We start from the raw sequence: 5,612 nt of genomic DNA on the forward strand, positions 1-5,612 counted from the left end.
GAGTTATAGAGAAAAGAGGTTAAGGGGGACCGTTTGGAGGATATATAACTCTGGGATCTCAGCTTGGCCCATAATCTGAGTGTGGGAGAGACCGTGGGGTGTGACACCTTCGGGAGGATAGGAAGCCACGGTGCAATTTCTATATAGTATGGGAGACAGCCCTCCTCTAGGAAGACCCATTGTTTGCGATCCTTGGCACGTGTCCACTCCAGAATCCTATTCAGGTGTACTGCGTGGTAATAGTTAAGGATATGTGGGAGTTGTTGCCCCCCTTGGTGTTTTCTCCTGAACAAAATATCGTGTTTAAATCTAGGTGTATTCCCACCCCATACAAATGTACGGATAAGCCTCTGGACATCTCGAAGCCATAGCAGGGGGATGTGTATCGGAAGGGTCTGGAGAAAGAATAAAATCCTGGGGAGGGCATTCATTTTAACTACGTTGATCCTTCCGAACCAGGACAGTCTCAGCTTTCTCCATAACAGGAAGTCTAAACGAAGCCTAGATAATAAGGGTTTAAAATTTAGGGAGAACATTTTGGATAAGTCATTGGTCAGTAACACCCCTAGATATTTTAATTTATGATCATGCCAGGTGAAGGGGAAGGCGTGTTTCAGGCCTTCTACTATAGCAGGAGATGTAGTTAGGTTCATGGCAATAGATTTGGAATCATTTATTTTGAAGTTGGAGAGGACTCCAAACTTCTCAAATTCCACCATTAAATTTGGCAGAGAGGTGACCGGGTTCGTGATTATTGCGAGTAGATCATCGGCATATAATGCCAGTTTATATTCGGTCCCCCTTACTAGCAAGCCTGAAATGTTTGGGTTAGCCCTAATGCTTCGGGCTAGTGTTTCCATGCAAAGAACAAAGAGCAATGGGGATAGCGGGCATCCCTGTCGCGTACCGTTAAAAATTGGAAAGGGGTCAGAAAGGGAGCCATTAATCTTAATTTTGGCGGATGGGGAGGTATAGAGGGATAGGATTCTGTGAAGGCAGGTGCTACCTAGTCCCAGATGCCTCAATATTCCAGTCATAAAATCCCAGTCCACTCTGTCAAAAGCTTTTTCTGCATCGGTTGACAGTAGGATAGATGGGGATGAAAGCTGGCCTGCATAGTGAATCATGCTAAGCACTTTGGAGGTATTGTCCCTGGCTTCTCGACCTAAAACAAACCCAGCTTGGTCTCCATGTATCAAGCCAGGCAGCAGTAGTTTAAGGCGGTTTGCAATCAATTTAGCGAAAAGCTTTATATCAATATTTAATAGGGAGATTGGGCGGTAGCTAGAGCAGAGACTGGGGTCTTTACCCTCTTTGGGTAAAACTGCAATATGGGCTTCGAGAGATTGTGGGGAGAAGGGCGATTGATCAGATATAGTGTTAAAGGCTCTTGTGAGTATGGGGATTAATTTATCTTTAAAAGCTTTGTAGTAATTGGACCAACACCTCACTACAGAAAGACAAACTAACAGAAAAATACTTCCAAACTTGGCTACCGTATGTTATAACCCTATCTCCACTGGTAAGGGCCGCTTTACGACAATGTTTTCAAGATACCAGATGGTACCTACTAGAGACGCTTAACTCCACTGCCCCTTTCTGACTCTGATCTTCATCTATATACATATCTTCACACAATCTCCATAGAATCTGATATGACTTTGTAATATCACGCTCATCTTTACATAATTGATTACTCTAACTACATATCTAAGGATGTTAAAATATGGCGGAACACCATATATTTATATGTACTGTCAAGATGTTTTGTATTGAGTACATTTGTGACCTGTTATCCGTTACTATATTCTGTAACCATCTGTCAATAAAAATTTTTTGGAAAAGCTTTGTAGTAGGCAATAGTATATCCGTCGGGGCCGGGACTCTTGCCATTAGGAGAGGATTCGATAACTCTCTGAACCTCTTCAGTAGAAAAAGGGGCATCTAGATCTTCTACTTCTGTTGCGGTCAGTGTGGGGAAATGTAAGGTCTTTAAATAGTCAGCTATGGCTTTTTGATGGGACGACCTGTCAATTCTGCCGGTTGGGCCGGAGAGATTATACAGAGTAGAGTAATATGTCTTGAAGGCTCTGGCTATGTGAGATGTCTGGTGTTGGGGTTGGCCATGATTATCTTTAATTGTATGAATGAAAGTAAGAGCACGTTGTTCTCTAAGTGCTTTGGCCAGTAATTTTCCAGGCTTGTTGCCCCATTGATAGTATCTGCTACGGCACTTCCGATAAGAAAATTTGACTCTATCTGAGAGTAACTTATTCAGAGCTGCCCTAGCAGTTTCGAGATCAGCGTAGTGTTGTGGGGTTTGGGATTTTTTATGTAGGAGCTCAAGAGATTGTATTTTAGTCAATAGATCCTCTCTGAGTTTCTCCCTCTGCTTTTTGCGAAAGGATCCTATTTGGACACAGACCCCCCTGATGACACATTTATGTGCTTTCCATACTGAGATTTTGGAGATGTCATCCAAGTCATTGGTGCAGATATAAGAGTCTAAAGCGTTATCAATTCGGGACTTACAATCTGCATCTTGTAAGAAAGTGTCGTTGAAACGCCAAGACCATTGGCGATGTGTATTGGGTGGTAAGCGTATGGTGAGGTTGACTGGGGCATGATCGGACCATACAATCTGTCTTATAGAGGCATCAGACAGAAGGTGTAGGTGTCGGTGACTCAAAAATAAATAATCAATCCTGGAATATGTCTGGTGTGGGTGTGAGAAATAGGTGTAATCTATGTCTGTGGGGTGTGTCAATCTCCAAGTGTCGATCAGCTGATGGTCGAGCAGAGCACGCCTCATTCCCCTATGCTCCCTCTCTGGCTTGCAGGAGATCTTTTTAGAATTGTCCTGGCGAGGATCCAGGGTCCAATTCAGATCACCTCCCATCACTACCACCCCCTCCAATAGAGGTTCCGCGTCTTCTAGAACTGAGGATAAAAAGGAGGGTTGTTTAGCATTAGGGGCATATATATTTAAAAAGGAGAAACGTTGGCCATGTATGTCGCATTTCACCAGCAACCCCCTTCCTTCAGCTATTCTGTGGGAGGCTACATTGAGGACAGGCAGATGGCGGGCAAGTAGGATGGCTACACCTAGTGTCTTACCAGCCGAATTATTGGACAGGAAAACATGCGGGTAGTAGTGACATTTTAGGGACGGTGCGTGTCCCATCTTGAAGTGTGTTTCCTGAATAAAAGCGACGTCTATTTTCTCGTCTCTAAGCCATTTAAGGAGTTTAGACCTTTTTTCAGGGACATTAAGCCCTTTGACGTTAAGAATAGTTACGTGTAGATCACTCACCCCCATTATCAGTCCGATCCGTTCGTTTCACGATAGTCTTCTCAACGGCAAACCTTGGGAAAGGTGGGGGAAAAATAACAACAGGGGGGGGAGATAGGAAAAAAGGGAGAGCAAAGAAATAGAAAGAAAAAGCTGTGGCGGGGAAATCTCCGCCAAAAAGTACTTTAACGTTAAGCCAAAGTGGTATTACAACCAAAATTGCTGCAAAAAGGACAGGAGCGGAATCCTGCCGACTCCCGGTCCAAAGAAACAGAGGATGCAGCATATTGGGGTCCTGCGGGGGGCTCAGGACAGTGACCACTCCCCAAATAGAAACTCGTTAAATATACGGTATTACCGATGTATGCACTAGGCATATGTGAAACATGAAAAATAAAGCATACAAATATTTAAGTATACATATTGGCACAAGAGCGCACAGACAAGCCTCAAATTATCGAGCCGGGTTTCAGTAGACTGTAGTGTCTGTACACTATTATCCCTCTACACAAACAAAAATATAACATATATATATTAATATATAATTTCTCTTCCCTCCCCCTCTAAAAAAAAAGGGGGAAGAAAGAAAATATAAACAGAAACAAAAGCAAAAACTGATCACTTTGGTGAGCAATACACTGCACTTTGAAGAAAGAGAAAAATTCAATGTATAACGTATTCAACAAGCAAAATTATATCCACTCGGGACGAGGCATCTCATTCAAGGAGGCTTCGAAAGTCGTGGGCCCGGAGTGGATCCCCGCCTCCGCGGGGTGCGAACTTGTTGCCATGCGTCATCTGGAGGGAGTACAACAGGTAAGTCCGGAAGGTGGTGAAAGGCGTCCCAGTCAGGAACCGGAACCGGGGGGATACCTAGAGTCGTGAAGAAGGCCTGTAAGTCCGATGGTCTGGAAAGGCTCGCAATTTTGCCGCCATGAGAAATCTGGAGGGAGAATGGAAAGCCCCATCTGTATTTCAGCTCGAGCTTCCTGAGAGAGTCTGTAAGAGGTTTCAAGGCGCGACGTTGTTGCAGGGTTGACCAGGCCAGGTCAGGGAATATCTGGATCTTGTCGCCTTGAAATGCAATGTTGTCTAGTTGACGGGCCGACCTCATTATTTCCTCTTTTTGGGCGTAATAGTGGAGCCTACAAATCACGTCCCGTGGTCTGTCGGAGGGCAAGCCTCGAGGACGAAGGGCTCTATGAGCTCTATCGAATATAATGTCCTTATTCGGATCCAGGTCGATAAGTTCCCCAAATATCTTAGATAAGGCGTCTACCAGATCTGTTTGCTGGACGCTCTCCGGCAGGCCCCTGATTCTAATATTATTTTGCCGGCCGCGATTATCCATATCTTCAATGCGCGACTTTAAGAAAGAGATATCGTCTCGTTGGTGGCATAGCACTTCCCGAAATTTAGTTAAAGAGTCCACAGTAGACGATTCATGGCGTTCTAGGACATCAACTCGAGTCGCGATTTGCGACATATCTTGTCGGAGCGCTGTCACTTCTTGAGTGATGGTGGATAGCAGACGGGTCTCCAATGCCGAGAAGTCTTGTTTCGTCGGAAGTGTTCGCACATGAGACAATATTTCACTTATCTCCGCTGATAGGGAGAGGGCCTGTGAGGGCTCTGGAGTCCGAGGGGAGGCCATGTCGTCTAACGGGTCGTGTACACTCGAAAAGGTCGGGGCGTTAGAAGGAGCAGAAGGGGTTGAGGCTGGGGAAGTTAGGAACCGACGTAGATCTGATGAACGTCGATTTGCGGGGGGTGGGATCTCGTCCGGCTTAGTCTTGGCCTTCTTTTTTTTCTTTATTCCTTTCACCATGAGATCGGTCTTTAGATATAGCTGTTTAAAATTACACTTTCACATTTCCTCGGTATTATATAGCATGAGGGCCGTCATCGTGCAAGAACCCCCCTCGTGGTCTTAGGGTAGCATCAGGCAGGTATGCACTAGGCTAGGGGCCCATTCTTTCACTTATAGCGATGGTGCCTCTGATATAGCCCGAGCGGGGTGTAGCCACCGGACTCCAAGCCACCGGGTAGAGAGTCAGCCAGCAAGTATAGAGAAATTATTAAGTAGATGGTTGGATGGATGGATGAGTGGATGGATGGATGGATGGGTGTGGGGGGTACTGTGACTGCACTTGTGGTTTTTTATATTGTGACCAAGCTTATGTAATCCAGCCCTGCAGTTCCCCCCTCTCTCCCTTACATACGTTGCTGCAGTGAAAGTACAGCCAGCACCTCTAACTGAGCCCAAGATGGCCGCCGGGCGTCCTCTCTCTCCTCTCCGTCCGACGAGCTGCCGGGTCCC

Source organism: Pseudophryne corroboree, chromosome 4 (genome assembly GCF_028390025.1).
Source record: "Pseudophryne corroboree isolate aPseCor3 chromosome 4, aPseCor3.hap2, whole genome shotgun sequence".
Classification (NCBI taxonomy): Eukaryota; Metazoa; Chordata; class Amphibia; order Anura; family Myobatrachidae; genus Pseudophryne; species Pseudophryne corroboree.